At 42.7% G+C, this 16,998-nt stretch overlaps 1 protein-coding gene across 11 annotated transcripts in view; it reads right to left on the reverse strand.

Annotated features, from left to right (window-relative positions):
• Positions 1–6,588, reverse strand: part of myt1lb (myelin transcription factor 1-like, b) — a 101,848-nt gene extending 95,260 nt beyond the window's left edge. For 3 of the 11 annotated variants that reach the window (XM_034858001.1, XM_034858006.1, XM_034857999.1), the window contains exon 1: positions 5,514–6,122. The gene's annotated coding sequence lies outside the window, so the exon portion shown is untranslated. Of the gene's footprint in view, positions 1–5,513; positions 6,125–6,178 lie in introns of those variants that run through there. The other 8 variants (XM_034858003.1, XM_034858000.1, XM_034858007.1 and 5 more) reach the window with 6 other exon arrangements.
• Positions 6,589–16,998: the final 10,410 nt, after the last annotated feature.

Raw genomic sequence — 16,998 nt, forward strand, 5'->3', positions numbered from 1 at the left:
ACGTTTTTCTCCCATCCCGTAATGCTGTGTGGACTAGTCAGACCCTCCTCCTCCGCGCTGTGGAGGAAGGTCTGGCAATGCGAGACTAGGACAGCGCAGACCGCAACAGTTGTGATTGGTCCCCTTGGTCGCGCCGTATTTCCCTCTATTCATTTCTGCTCCTTCTTTCCGTGAACACCTCAACACGCTTGACAGCATGGACCAAATCGAGAAGAGATCAACCAAAGAAGTCTGTAAGTACATTCAATAATGTGACTCTTCTGCACCAAGCTAGTGAGATGGTGGCAAATTTGCGGAAAGAATTTGGTGTGAACGTCTCGAGGTTGAGGAACTTGAGGGAGAAATACGCTTGCCTCCGAAAGAGACTCGCAATGACGAATGGGGAACAAGGAGGAAGAAGAAAAAAAAAAGTCCCGGGAACAAATGATCCTAATGGGCTACAGGTCAGACAGGCTAATATAAAGCCTCTATAACCTAGTCTGGCACTTAATGCTCATCATCATTTCATCAAACATTTTCAACCTATGCAATATGTCTGATAGGTGTGGGGCCTGAGGTGTAGGTGAGGGCTGTCCCCTAGGGTGATGGATGCCTGTGGGAGGCTGTTATGCCACAAGGTGAAAATGTCCATTAATCAACCCCACTTCCTCCATTGCCGTGGCTTTCCGATTACGAACGCACTCCGAGCAGGCTGATTGGATTTTAATTGGCCTGCCCGCCAGGAGATAGATCATGTTTTCCCCGAGGAAAGGCACGGAGGTGTGTGTATATAGTGGGGAGCACCCGTGCTATCTCTGGAGGGATAACCCACACTAAAATCCTCTCTATGAACCTAATTTACAAAGAGGGCTAAAAGATCTATGTTCTCACATGTAATATAAGTACTTTTGCCGGTAAAACTGTTGTTTTTAAATTTCACTGGAACCAATTGCAAGTAATAATCCAAGCACATCTCTCTACATATGAGATTGAAATTGGCATGTCCATAACAACATCTTAACCCCATCCACCAGGTTGAAAGTACTAAGAGTGTTTGCGGTTGCAATATCTGTGTCTTGTCTAGTTTCACCTGGTCCCTGTCAAGACAGACCCACTAAATCCAGATGTTTTGAACATTTAATTTGGCCCAAAGCTTAGTTTTCCAATAGCTGATAAAAATCATAAATTCTGGTCTGAGTGAAAAACGTGCCAAAATGAATAGCCTGTAGCAGCAAACGTAGCAAGGATGCATGTGTGAAGGACATTAGAGCAGCTACATCTTACACTGAGTAGACATCAGTATTGACATTGTGTCTGCTCGAATAGATCAATCCCCTCTCCGCCGTAGCCTGACCACGTCATTGAGGCTGATCGGAAGAACACATTGATTCCCTATGGTATCTTGACAGGTTCATAAGGACACACGTTCCCAATGCAACCACAGGCTGATCCTTCTGGCCTTTGTACAAGTAAGGGAAAAAGAATAAAAAATACGTATGAGAGGAAATGTTGAAAATAATCTCAATTGCTGCCTAATCAATTTGTGTCGTGCTATGATTCATAGTTAGGAGAGAGAGCCTCAATGGCGTGGGCAAGTATCCTGCATGCCAGCACTTCTGTAGGCACCACAGTCTGGCGTCAAGGGCAGGTTATATTAGAAGGCCAGCCTGTAGCCTTCGCTGCAGGGAGAGGGACTGATCTGCACTGTGTTGGGGAGATATGCTCCCAGTGTGGAGCCGGCGGTATCACAATCTACTGGGAGCTGCATCCAGTACAGACGGGAATGCAGATGGGAGTTTTGTTTGAGATACTGGCCACAATTTCTGAACAGGGATGTACTTCAAGGTTTAATACAGAACACTTTGGTCTTTTCAATTGTGTAAAATCTAGTTTTTGTCACGGTAATGTAACATTGTGTTGTATTGTCGATATCCACTTTTAATTCTGACAATTTTTCTCCCTAGTTTAGAATGCAGTCCGTTTGTTCTGCGGTCTCCAGATAAACATAGTCAACAGCTGCTTCCTTTTTCACATTCCAGCAAAGAGGTTCACGCTGTTCTCTCCTGATCCTTCGCCCTCCATGCAGAAACCTTAACCAACGGACTGGAGTTGCTAGTGTAGCGACAAGGACGTAAACCCTCACTGACGTCCCACCCACACACTAAATCAGCTTTTTGACGTATTGTAAAGAAGGGCTGCACAATTAATCAAATTGTAATCCCGATCCCGATTTCAATTTACCACAATCAAAGTTGTGTGATTGAGCGATTTTTCTTTTTTAAAGCGTCCTTTCATAGAATGCTCCGTTTTTTTTTTTGCAAAGCCAATCTGCCGATCTGCAAACCCATTTTAACAGCATCTTGTTCTTTTTGGCCTTTGTAGTTTTTTCACATGCTGTTGCAACAACTAGTAACGTTAGAAAAACTACAACACCACGCCAGATCTATCTAGACCGGAAACAATACAACAGGCACGCCACACACACTTGTTTGGGCTTGCACGCTGGCCAAAGAGTAGTAACGTTACGTATTAAGTGCATGGCGAATGGACGCCAAAAAGTTTCTGGATGGAAAGTTTACTTTTTAAAATGTTCCATCGACAAGACCAAAGTGATCTGTGTGTTTGGTCGTTGTGAACTGAGCTATCATCGCAGCACGGCCAGTCTGAAATACCACCTGAAGGCCAAGCACACAGCTGATGAGATTTCCCCCCCGTCAAAGTATTTTTTCACCCTTTTCTTGATGGACAGTGTTACATTGTGTAAGAGATTATGTGCTCCAAGTGAGAATGTTACGTGTGACATTGAACACTACAGTATGTTATATGCCAATGTTGTTTTCAATTAAAAAAAAACATTTGCACAAAGCGAGCCGTTCTACTTTTCCATGTTACGAGCATTAAAATTAAAAGATAAAAAAAATAATCGGACAAAAAGAAATCAAGGGACATTAGGTAAAAAAAATAGGTAAAAATGTGGGATTAATTGTGAGTTAACCATGACATTTAGCTGATTAATCATGAACAGATTTTTGATTCATTTGACAGCACAAACTTATATACACACACATACAGTACATATATACTGTATGTATTTATACAGTAGATACAGTATGTATGTACAATATATATTTATAATAAAATAATAATTGCATAGTATTGTAAATGGACTATTTAAATATATTTTTGGATGTATTATAATGTTTTGTAAATACACATTTTTGCAAAAGTGACCACCACAGTAGATCACACAGACAGCCCAGCATGAATGCAGAGGCATGTTATGGCAGTGTATGGCTCAGACATGCTAAGCATAGCGTATGTATGTGTGAACCAGCCAGTAAACATGAAGGCTAATATTAGCCCATGGCCCCCCTCTGTCCATCCCCCCCCCAATGGAGATTGCATGAAGGGGATCCCCAGGAACCTTTCTGCTGCTCATTCATTAGGCGGCTGAGGAATAACAGACATACAGTTTCTCCCACGTAAGGCGGAAGTAACAACCGGCATCCATCCATCCATCCATCCATTAGACTCATACATATTTTTGAAAGATGTCAAATTATATTACTGTATTTAGACGGCAATAAATACGTATCATTTATAACAATAAAGAATCACAGGAGCACGTACTGAGCATGGAGGCAGAGACTGACACACATTACAGTACCTAAGTACAGTGCATCAGTACATTTCTTATGACCTTATGGTCCATATTCAGCAATCCATCAACACCCAATTTCCTCTCCCCTCCAGCCCTGACTAGACTATTGTGATTATGAGGTGCTGGGCTCTTTTACTTTCATACCAGAGAGAGAGAGAGAGAGAGAAAGATGGAAGGGAGGAGGGGGTTCCCGCAATGTCGGTCGCAGTACCCGCGTAGCGTGCTTTCCCTCTATAATTTAATCACATTCCGCTGTCTCGCTGTCCTCGGCTCGCTCAGCAAAGCACATCAGGCACCATGGTGGCACACACTCGCACACACTCGGCACACCGACACAAGTCTCCCCCTTACATTTCCTTCCTCTTGCAGCTAAAGGAACATCCCAAGGAGCATGACTTCACCTCATGCCAAGCAGCTTGTCCCGATAAAGTAAAGTGACACAACCCACTGAAAGATACAGGGCACTGAAGGACACTCTGCTGTAGTAAAAACATGAACAAAAACGTGGAAATTGTGAGAGGATGGAATGGTTGCAGTGTTCACCAGCTACTCTATATCTCTATAATAACGGTTTTACAATAAAAGACTGAGATCAGACTGAATCTATAAAACTAAACAGACACAGCGTACAGACACTTATATGGATATTGTGATAGGAAGACTTTCTCTATGTCTAAACTCTTTAGGTTGATTTCTTGTCACAGCCCTCACAGCATCCCCAGATGTCACCAAACATTGTCTCCATCATTTGTTGACATGAGAAACATTCCTTTCGACACACTTTAGGCAAGGGAGAGTAGACACAAGTAGATCACTTTGTATCAGAGCTTTGTTTGTCTTGACAGACTAAAACATGTTGCAGCGCATCTGCTTACTGCTGTGCATATACTGTACATGCCACCCACGGGAGGACACACAGGCGTACACACAACATCTGCATTGTCTTTTCTTACACACAAAGCAGAAAAATACTGTGTGTAAGGAATGGAATGGAATGGATGGAATCTAGACTGAAGGGACTAGTGCAAGTGTGTGATTGTTTGCTATGCATGCAACTCAACCAAACTGTATTTGAAGTTGCAAACTCCAGCGCTCTTCCAACTTCCCATTCTCTCCTGTCCCACCCTCGACCTCTTATCTGTCCCTGTTTCCACTACTTCTAATTGTTTTCTGGCAGTCACAATGCCTCCCTTCCCTGGATGCCAAACTGTCCTCGCTACCTCCTAGACCTCAGAGTAACAGCAAATTGAAAATCATCGCACAAGGTATATGATAACAAATGAATTACGATCATAAAAAAAACAATACAATAACTGTGTATGATGATAAAGCAAACGTGTAGTGATATTAAAGTGACTCTTCTCCAACACAACTGAAGCTTGCAGTGCAGAATTTTCTACAGCAGGAGCACACAACTCAGAACAAACTTTTAAATGGGTACCCACATTACACCGCTACTTCGACATACATCTTTGTAAAAGGAAAATGTATTTGAGAGGGGAAACATGATTTATTTTAAAGAGGTAAAGCAATTCTAGAGAGTCAAATGCCATGTCAATTAAACGTATTTTTAGCCATCGCGGAGCACCACAACTGGAACAATAAACTGACCAAACCACCTCAGCCAGCTGTTACTTTTTCTCACTGCACCAGTACCTGAGGATCACGTTACTAAAACTATCTGAACACTTGAGCAACAAACACTACGAGAACATAGCGTAGAATTAAGGTTTACAATTTATTGATCAGCTTCAGTTTAAAGCAGGCAATGTTTCTTTCGGTCGTTCCACTCAGATATTATTTACCTTACATCTTCAATCAATGTATCAAAAGCAACAACATCAGACGCCCCAAACAAGTCCAAGTTACCTACCAACTGCAGTCTTCACTTTCAACTTTTCCTCCTGCTCTCCAGAATGCGCTTCCTCTCCTTTTTCAGCCTTTCCTTTACTTCTCTCCCTTACTCTCCTTCCAATTCACTTACTGTGCTCACTGCAAAGTTCTGCTCTCCTCCTGCATGCAAATCATTTTTACGACTTGAGAGATGACTGGGAATGAGGGGAAGGAGGGAGAGCAAAGGGAGAAAGGATGACAGAGGGGTGGAGGTGTGGAGATAATGGTTGGAAGGCGGGCGACCAATGGGCCTGGAGCCTAATGGAAAAAGGGAATCAGGACACACCAATGAGGCACAGCCTGGAGAGAGAGAGCGAGAAGGAGAGAGAGAGAGAGAGAGAGAGAGAGCGAGCAGAGCGCGTGGAGGAACCAGGCGAAGCAGGGATGGCGAGAGCACAGTCGGGAGGAGACGGTGTAACGCAGACTGAGAAAGACACGGAGGGAGAGAGAAAGCACACAGAGAGAGCACAGAGAAATAAACAGAGGGAGAGCGGTAGACGGTAGGTGGAGAGAGGCGGGCATCCCAAGCGAGATGGAGAGAGTGCAGATCAGAGAGGAGAAAGGAAAGAAAGAAAAGCACAGAGAGAAAAAAAGAAAAGCAGAAAGAAGAGGAAGGAAAGAAAAAGAAGGAAGGAACTGACTTACCTGGGTAATGCTAGTGGCATCCTTCACACATCGCCTCGCTGACTCCACACACACACATGTACACATGCACCCACCCCAGCGATTCAGGCACACTCCGCGCTGCCGCTGAGACTAACCAAAAGCAAAACAACAAAGGAGAGGACTGCCAAAGCCGGCTGGTATACCCTAAAGCAATTTTGCCTGTCGGTGTGTGTGTGTGCGTGCGTGTGTGTGTGTTCCTTTATCTGTCTGTGTGTGTGTTTGCATGCAAGTGTATGTGACTGTCAGGGAGAGAGTGTGGGAGTGTGTATGAGCATGTGTTTGTGCTGGGAGGCGAGGGAGAGACGGCTGAAGGAAGCTAAAATGCTCTCTCCTTTCTCAGTCCTATAAACTGAACTGGTTTTCTCCTCTCTCTCTCTTTCTGTGTATCTCACTCTCTCTGTACACTGTGCATGTATGTCCTCCAACACTCAATATGCTCTCTCTCTCGCTCCCTCTCTGCCTGCTGATGTGCCCTCCCTTCCCCTTCTCCCTGTTATACATTTATTCAGGGCTGCAGACTGTCTGCTCCTGAAGTCAGTTCTTCCCACGGGCCCTGGGTAGAGATGGAGGGAGGAAATGGAAAGAGAGGGAGAATAGAGGAGGGATGGGGATGATAGTGAGCCATGTGGAACATGTGCTGTGCATTTATTTTAAATGGGAGAGACACAAATGTGTGCCAAAATGAGCTCCCTTCGTGGTTCAGTGCACATTATTTGGCCTGCGATTATTCAGAGAGCTGGGAGAGTTACAGGATGCAAACTTAAAGGAAGTCTCTTGCTTGCTGTTAATTAACACTTGTCTGTCGTTCGTTTCCCCCCCACCCCCATTCAAGGCTTCGAGGCTGGCTGAGCACCAGAACTAAGAGCGCAGAAGATGAATGAGTATCAAAACAGGCTAGCTGTAGCCATGTGTGGTCAGTGATGAGCACTAGTAAAGCAAATACAATATAATCCTCCTCAAACCATAAAGAGGGGGACATTCACGCACACTGTAGTGTGAATGAAAATGGGAATAACAACGAGATGGTTTCCATATTTACCCAGATATGCAAACATAGAGAATGCTAATTTGATCCCTGAGACATCATCATAATTAGATTATAAATTAGGTTCAATTCTTACTGGACAAGAGGTGCTAATTCATTCATTTTCTGCCAGTGGGGGAGACTTGGCTGAAAAAAATGCAGCGGCCACTCTATAGACAGAACAGAATAGTGGGGACTTCTCATACTGAAATAAATTCATATTTACACATAAATATTCAAAATAAGATTCAAAGACATTGGCCAATGTTGCTCTCTTCCAATCCTGTATGCATGCATATGAGGCACATTGTTTTGATCTCCCCTATAACAGTAAACAAATCAAATGCCATCCAGCAGTATTTTACAGAACCAACAAGCCCGGCTCTCTCCAACAATGCTCCCAGGCAGCTGAGGAAGGCATGATAAGTACTCTAGTGGGTTGGGACACAGATGTCCTCAGGGCGTTCAATATTAGCTATTTCAAATTCTTATTTGGCTATGTTAATGCCAATCAAGCACAGTTAATTCATCCCACATTCTTAAACAAACAAAAAAAAGGAAGAAATGTGCATCAATAAGGAAAAAGCCAGTAATTCAAGGAATCATCCCACATTAGGAATACTTTTGCCAGAAATCAACGTTTAAGCATTTACTATGTATTATTATACTCATATATCAGCATAGAACCAGAGGTCTCACTCATAGAGCCGAGCAGTGCTGAGTCGTACTGTTAAAACTGACTGGATGTGTCTGGACGCCCGGATAGCTCAGATGGTAGCGCGGGCGCCCATATACGTTATACTGTATAATCCCTGCATTGTCGTAGCAAAAACACATATTTTAGCAGAAAGTTGAAAAATGTTGCGTTTATAGGCGCTCAGAGAGCTCAGTTGGTAGAGTGGGTGCCCATATATTTATTTACTCCCCGACGCAGAGGGGCCCGGGATCGACTCTCTCCCCTTTTATCCCTTCTGCTGTCTTATCAAATGTAAGGCTGTAACCGCCCCAAAAATGATCTAAAAGCTATACATCTCCCATCTAGTGGTAAAATTGTATATGACAACCAACTGAATTTGACTTTCAAGCCTTTTCGATTCCCAAGCTTCCTACGGATGCCAAACACAAAATTAGTTCTTAGTATCTTCATTGTTTACACACAACTGTTCTAGCCACTCCAATATTAACTGTGGTCTTGGTAGCTTTGCCTGCATGAAGGATAATATCCGAGCCATTCCAAAAGGGCCTCTTTGTAAGCGTAGTCCTTACAGAAGCTTTACAATCCGACTTGAAACTTTATGCATAATAATTCGAGAACTATGAATCCACAACTGAACGGTTATTTTGTATAAAAAAGGTATGGATTAGCTGTTAGCACCATCCGTGGTTAGCAGGTGCCATGACATCCTGAATGCAGTGGGCTGAGTGGGCCGAGCCCTCGACCGTTTTAACGGCAGCGGCAACAATGTAGACGCTGCCACATCCCTCCCTGTGTTAATTTGCTGCTACAGTCTAACATGAAACAAATGAGCCTAAATAATGATAAGTACAAAAAGTACAAAACGTGTAAAAACAAATGAACAACTAACTTTTTAAATAAAAGTGTCTAGACTTTTCTGGGGGGGAAAAAATCTAAATAGTTTCTTATTTGTGATAGTATTAGTATAATTTTGTTTCCCTTGATGGTCAAGACTCAGAAGAAGCATTTTCTAAAGCCAAAAGTCTAGTTTAATATAATTATATAATTGTTCTCTGTGTCACTTTGATACATTTCTGTGAGATTCAATTTCCGTTTAGTTTTTTCTTTTTCTTCTGAGACATGTGGTGTGTTTTAACCACTTTAGCTATTACCACATCAGCTAGCTGTTTCTCCAACTTCAGTCAGTACCATGCAGGATTACCCGGGAGACTTCTTCTAAGCGAGGGCGCACTTCCAACTTTGCGTGGAATACCTGCAGACGAGGGACATGTAAGTAGTTCTATGCAATTTCTTTTGTAGATTAGGGTGAAGTTGTGGGTGTAGCAGTGTTTTGCTATTGAGAACAAGGTGGCTAACCGCCAGCAGCGCTAGCTTCTAGCTAGTAGCTATTGCGCAGTACCTAGCAACAACGCGTGTTTGACTCCCAACAAAGATAAGATAAGATCATTTGTTTATTAGTCCCCAATGGGGAAATTACTGCACTACACTCTGTGTACACACTTTTTGTTAGTACTCACACACAGGCCTGAAATACACACACGCTCAGGACCTATACATGCACTATACATGGAGAGATGTCAGAGTGAGTGGGCTGCCAGCTGAACCAGCGCCCTGAGCGGTCGGGGGGGTACAGTGCCTTGCTCAAGGGCACCTGACAGTGCCCAGGAGGTGAACTGGCATCTCTCCAGCCACCAATCCACGCTCCCAACTTTTTGGGTCCATACGGGGACTTGAACCAGTGACCCTCCGGTAAGATGGGATGGAAGTGAGATGTCCCACTCTGTAGCTAAAACAGAGAGCTCAACACACAGGGTGAAAAGAAGAGCTGCAGCAAACCTCAAAATACAATTATGAACCTGAAAAGGAGCCTAATATGGGCACTTTTAGAATGGAATGAAGTGAGTGAGTGAATCCAGAGATAGAAACAGAGTGAAAGATATGAAGGGAAACCTATAGCTGCAGAAATGATGGAGAGAGCATGAGAGAGGGATGTTATTGAGGTTAGAGGTGTTGATGCTGCAGAGTGGAAGCAAGCTAGAGACAGGGAGCTAAAGGAGGAGGAAAAAGAGAATCAGTGTGTTTTGGGACTCGAGACAATAGCGTGGGAGAAGGTGAAGGCTTGTTGTTCAGTGGGACCGAGGGAGATGAACGGGTGGGGTGAGGTGGAATGAGAAGGAGAATAGAAAGAAGAAGAGAAAGAGTGATACCTTAAGGGAGCAGAGAGGGATGTATAAGGGAGGTTGCAATGCTGGCGTATTGGGAGTAAGAGAGCAGAGGAATAACAAGCTCCAGCCTACTTATGTACAGTATGGTGTCTTTCTGTATGTGCGCGTGTGCGTGTGTGTGTGTGTGTGTGTGTAGAGACTTCTGTCTTTGGAATGGGATGACAAATGTGCCAGACATGAAAGACCAGAGCAAATACAAACCCTAAGGGAACCACTTTACCTGCGAGCGCACGCGCATGCACGTGCATGCACGCACGCGCATGCACGTGCACGCACACGTGCATGCACGCGCGCACGCACACACACACACACACACACACACACACACACACACACACACACACTAACACACAGACAGTGGCTTCAGGGGAACACACTCACACAGGTTTGTATTACTGTACTTGTGAGGACCCTGAGCAACTAGATTCCATTCTACGCCCCAAAACCTATGACAACATTGCCTCAGCCTTAGAAAAGCCAACACCTAATGTAACTATGTGTAATGTATACTTTCGTTCGCAGTAACAAATCCACACAAAAGGCAAACTCCACGGTCGGCCCGGTTTCCAGCGGCAGGAAGCTGTTTTCAGATAAAACAAAAGAACAGAACGGTACTGACTGAAAAACACTGAGGCTAGTTCATAGGTTGATTCTAGTATTTTTAGATTTAAGAATATGTTTACCCTTACAAAAGCACATTTAACCCGGGTCGGTATAAAGGACTCAGTCTTCATAGGGCACACACTCTACTGGTTGAGCTAGCGGCCACCCAACAAAAGCAAATTTATCATATCTATTCATTTATCATATCATGTGAAACATATTTTACATTCTACCAAAATGTAAGTCACAAATTCACACGTGAAAAATACATATATTTGCATGTGATCTTCAGATTTTTTTCTCATGAAAAATTGAATTTGACGAGTATTTTTTGACTACTTTTAGGCCCAAATACATAAATAATGATTCAACATCTCCCAATCAGAATTAGTTTGGGAAATTAAACTAAACATAATTCATATACTCCAATTAATAAAATATAAAAAATCCATTTCAGGTTGGCCAGATAGTTCAGTTGGTATAGCGGCTGTCCATGAAGAGAGGTTTAATTTTCGATGCAGAAGGCCTGGGTTGGACTCCGACCTGTGGCCCTTTGCTGCTTGTCATTCCCCCCCACCTCTCTCTCCCGCTTTCATATCTTCAGCTGTCCTGTCAATAAAGGCTGAAAATGCCCCAAAAACATCTTTAAAAAAAATCCCTTTCAAGCAGAAATGGCAGTGCAGGGTCTCACAGACTGATAAACCCATTGTTTGCACTACCTGCTGAACAAAGTTGGTGGCTAGCTTGTGAACAAAGTGGAGCATTTAGCAGTTTAAAGGATCGGTGGAGACCAAAACAGAGCTAAAAAGAAATATTTTATATCTATCAGTTGGAGACAAACACGACTCAAAATTGATAGTGTTGCTCTGTGTCTGCTAGATGTGCAAATTTGCTAATGTAGTTGAAATAACGAATTTAACATTATTATATGTAGCCCTCGAAGAAGTTGGACTAAAATGTATTACTTTGTAAAAATAAACTCACTCTGAGGTCCAAAACTCAAAATACCAATGTTCCTGCAAACACAGACCTAAACCTACATCATCACACATACAGTAGACACTCACACACACAAGTTGAGTGATTTCTTTTTACAAATCTAGCTTTGTTTCCTCCTTAAGTGTGATAGCTTGATGCATATCCACGGTTAATCTTAAAGGTTTGAATCCCCCCCATCGTAGTTTGACAAAATAGGGGCCCCCAAACAGCATCTTGCACAGGGGCCCAAAAGCTAGAAACAGCCCTGCACACACCATTGTGGAAACATATGCTTTCACACAAAAAAATCTGATTGTAGACATGATGGTGGGTACACTCACACACTCTCTCTCACACTCACACTCTCACACACACACACACGCTTATGTAAATTCAAAAGCATCCACATGAGAACAAAGCCATGGCATGGGTATAAACAAGAGGGCATACATAAACATTACATGTTCATTCATTATGCAGACACATGCACACATCTAAGCTCCAATAGACACTCAAACACACACATACACCTCATTCATAGAGGTAAGACCACGCATCATTTCACCCCCTCACTCTCTTTCTCTCTCTCACCCCAAATCCATGGCATATGACCTTCTGTGGGACAGATAAAGAATGTGCTTATAAGTCATGCAAATGAGGCTGAATTCATTTTCCACAACAGATGGCCCCATAGATAATGATGATGGAGGAGAGAAAATTAAATGTCTCTCGCACGGTGACCATGGCAACCGCGCCTCTGCGGCGTAATATCAATAATAAGTGCGCCGCATAATAAGGTTGTCAGTCCTGTGAATCAAAACCTCCAATGATAGGATAGGGCAAAAGGGGGGTGGGGGGGTAAAGTCTCTCAGAAAGTTTGGTTGACTCTGTAGTGCACTGTGGGAAGTGGACTGAGATGAACACAACATTTCCTACCACGGTACAGTTGTGTTTGTTTCACATAAGAGAAGCCAGTCTGCACCAACAGGAGCTTAGCAATATATATCTATTTTTTAAATATCTTTTGGGCCTTTTCTGCCTTTAATCGACAGGACAGCTAGGTGAGAAAGGGGGAAGACATGCAGGAAATCATGACAGGTAAGACTCAAACCTTGGACCTCGGCGTCGAGGCATAAACCTTAAGTTACATGTGCGCCTGCTCTACCCACTGAGCAACCCGGTCACAGAGCTTGGCTATACTTGATGTGGGGATGTAGGCTTGGACCCAAGTGCAGGAAGGCATGCGTGAGCAGCAGTTTGAATAAATAATAATTTAATCAAACACAAAGAGACTTACAAATGTGTAAAGCAGGAGGAAATAATCCAAAAGAAACAGGAACACGCAATCAATGGAATGGATGAAAAACTCCGGGAGCACAAAACATAGTAACATACAGGACGCACCTCTTCACTAAAGACAGATGACGAATGACAAACCAACAACAGACAGAAAGCACACAGACTAAATACAAAAGTAAACGAGGGAGAAACAAGGGACGGGTGACACAAGGGCTGGAGAACAGGTAAAAGTCATCAGGGGGGCAGACAATCACACAGGGGGAATAACAAGGCAGGAAGTAAAACACGACATGACATGGGAGAACCAGAGAGACAAAAAAATAAAGCAGGAAACTAAGCATGAAACATAAAGCTCGTTGGAGCACCCGGAGGTGGGGACAAAAATACTATGTCAAGTCAGACAGTTTCCAGCCGATCCAGCAGCCTTCAGGCTGAACAGGAAGTCACAGAAACACTCACATCCTGTTAGGTCTGATTCTTAGTTAATAAAATCAGACCTTGTACACAGTCTCCAGTTTCTGTTTTCATTAGGACAGAGTAGCTGTCAAAATGCTCTACATGTGATCTGTTGCTGATTTTAGTTAACAACACTGTAGGTGATCCGTGATCTGAATAGATTTAGTCTCTCTGACTTCTAAATGTCACTATTAGCTACACATGTAGTTTGTACAGAATACGCCTTTAAAATCGGACAAATAGAAATTCAAATCCTTCCAATTCAAAAACAATAAAAAAAGTTGATATAGAACGGCATCATGCTGAGTCGATTCTGAACCAATCAGCTGTTAGATCAGCTGAGAGGCTGGCGTTTCCCAGCATACCCTGGGTCCGCCTGGGGCGGAGCAGGTCGGGATCAAGTCGGAAACAAATCTAATCTCAAACCTTTACATTTTGTGGTTGCTTATTTAGTCATGAATATGTGTTACAGTGAAATACTTAAAATTTCAAACCAAGTTTTCAGAGGATAATAAAACCATTGCTGGTAACTTTTAAATTGCTTTATAAGGAGTGCCTTTAAATGGCACACCTCCATGTATCAGTTGACTGAAATAAGAATCGATCCCAGCTGCTATCACTAAAGTTTAATAGCTGCACACTGTTAACTGAAAAATCCTAGAGAAACGGCTGCCAGATCGGCTATTATCCAATAATGCAGATCATATTTATGCACCACTCTTGACAGAAGCAATCCAACACTTATTTTTCTTTAAGTTTATGGAATTTAAACAGCTGCATCTTATACACACACACACACACACACACACACACACACACACACACACACACATTTAATAATGTGTCGTTATTATCCCTTTAAAGCAATGGACAAAAGTTAGTGTGCCATTAGGCAGCACAGGTCCTCCTTTAAGAATGATTGGTGAATCTGTACATTTCAGGCAATTTTGGGGAATACAGAAAATGAGGCCATTTGTTGCAGAGAGCAGTGAAGCTCCAATCAGTTTTTCACCGCAGTTTGTCTAATTACAGAGCTGATTTATTTGCTCCATTATTTAATCTCAAGCCCTAGCAACAATGGTCATGATGAAAACAGTGATTATCGCCAAAGTATAGGCCAGGCTGGGGAATAGAACTTTTATTGCTTAGAATTAGGTAAGAGAGGAAACGTTCAGAAGATGCAGGGAGACTGAGAGGTATGTAGAAGCAAGGTGGTGCAATTATTCCATAAACTGATAAACAGCAGCTTTCCTCTCGCTTCACCACTACCAGCTTTAAGCAGAGATACCATACAGTTGCTCCATTGCCTGCACTGCACCGATTGTGCCTTTGTTTTCTCTTTAACACATTCACAAACACACACTAGCCAATCAGTCCCTCCAGGATTTTGCGTACCTTTTTTGAGATTGGTGTGGCCCAAAATGCCTGATTTTGCGGAAGCATTAGTTACAAATTGCAATGAAAGTTGCTTTTCTTTTGTATGTTTGTCGCATTGAACATACAAAACATTGACATACATGCATTGCTTTTGTATAGTGGAGGGAGAATAAAATCCCTCTGGCCTCTAATCACTTGTGTTACTAGTAACCTTTTCCAAAAAGGCTCAGAATACTGCAAATGTTGGTTTAATATAAAAATGGCAGGTGGATTTGGTGGAAGGGTGTGCTGATCTTCTTTGTACTGCAGTACATGCAGATAAATAGTGCCAGTACCCTGAGGTTTGAGTTCGCCCGCCAATAAATCTCCAATGGATGACAGAAGGGTTGAAAATCTGCAGTTTTCCCTTTTTTCGCATTTAGCGTAGCGCAGCGCCATTGCAACCATAAACAACACTGGTTTGGCTGCGCCATCCTCTTCGGCTCCACCCTCCCGTCATAAATTTGCAGGTGGCGACGGCCTAATTGCCAAACTCGAGGCTTAAGTCTGGGGCTTGCTATGTACTTAACACCCTTTTGGTGTCATCTATGTTTTGTCTCCATTCATTAAACCTTTAGGAGAACTCAACAATAATAGAAACATCAAAAGGGAGCCATATTTGCACTAGGCATAAGATGCAGCAGGCTCTGTAAGATGGCCTCTAGTCATGGCATCTACGGTGCCTATAGGTAAGTGTGGCTCTGGTAATCATAGACAACAAAGTTTTGAGCTAATGATTCACTGTAGCTGCTACCATTACCCACCCACCTCCAACTTTAATAGATGCTAAGTGCTCGGGGCTTCTCCAAATATAAATCCATCTGGATGGAGGGGTAAAACTGGATGAATCATCAGATGATTTTCCACTGCTCAGGGCTACAGGTCTTGTGCTCCTTTCAACAGTTATGCGTGTGTGCAATGGCGTCACAAACAAGGCTTTTCTGTGTGAGAGAAATGGGGATATTTAATACTTCTCTTACTATCAAGACATACCATTAAAAGACCCAAACCAAAAACAAAGTGATCGTACTAACAAGTGTTGTCTGTATATGCAAAGATCTTCTTCCTCTACACTGGGTGACATGTTCTTCATTTCAATCAAGAGGTACTAGGCACTGGCTGTGGGGGTGCTGGTGGCAAAGGGTTGAGGAGCAATGGCTGAAGATCTGGATGGATGTAATGTGGAGCCAGACTTTTGATGAGTTCAGTTTAAGGACCCATGGGTGCTGGCTGTGATAAACACTGGAGGTGAATGAGTTGAAGGAGTGTTGCATTGATCTGACGCTGAAAGGACAGCTGACAACAACAGAGAAAAAAAACAGTTCAAAGTTTGACAGCAACAAGATGATTAAATCCCGAGGTTGAATCGGATCGGTTTAACTGAAACGGTGAACGCCCTCAGTCAGTCAACTGAGTTGGAAGTGGGAAATGAAGTGAGAATGTAAAAAAATTGTAAGCACAAAGTTAGTCTTCCTGGTTGAATTCAACTTTTGCAAACTTCACTACCATAAACAAACACACACACACACACACACACACACACAATAGTTTATTTTGACTCAACACACTCACACACCATCTGTGTAGGTATACCTGCTATCAGGGGCCATTCCAGGATTTTTTTAAGTGGGGTGGCACAGAGGGGACCAATATTGAGTCATGGTGGGGGGAATACAGACAGAAAATCTGCTTGGAAATATAAGAAATATTGGATCATATAGAACACCACAATGTAATTTTGCTAACTAAAACATGACATTCATTATTAATTCACTTCCAAATACAATACACATTTTCTCTTCAGGCTCTTAAGGCAGAACAATTGGATAGCCATCATGGAAAGATTAATTGGTCATGTGGGCTGGGAAGATCTTTTGTCACAGAACCGTATAAAAATAAAGTGCTATACACTTACAATAAACCTGGCTCAAACTTCAACAAAGAAAACATTTCTGTACAGTTTTCAGATAATAGGAAACCGAAATAAAGTGCAATACACAGTTTATTTCTTAGAGCAACATGTGCTCTACAGTGAGTTCAATATGTTTCTACATCTAAACTGACCTCAAAAACAAAGTATACAGTTGCCATACAATTTGAT

Source organism: Etheostoma cragini, chromosome 20 (genome assembly GCF_013103735.1).
Source record: "Etheostoma cragini isolate CJK2018 chromosome 20, CSU_Ecrag_1.0, whole genome shotgun sequence".
NCBI classification, from domain to species: Eukaryota; Metazoa; Chordata; class Actinopteri; order Perciformes; family Percidae; genus Etheostoma; species Etheostoma cragini.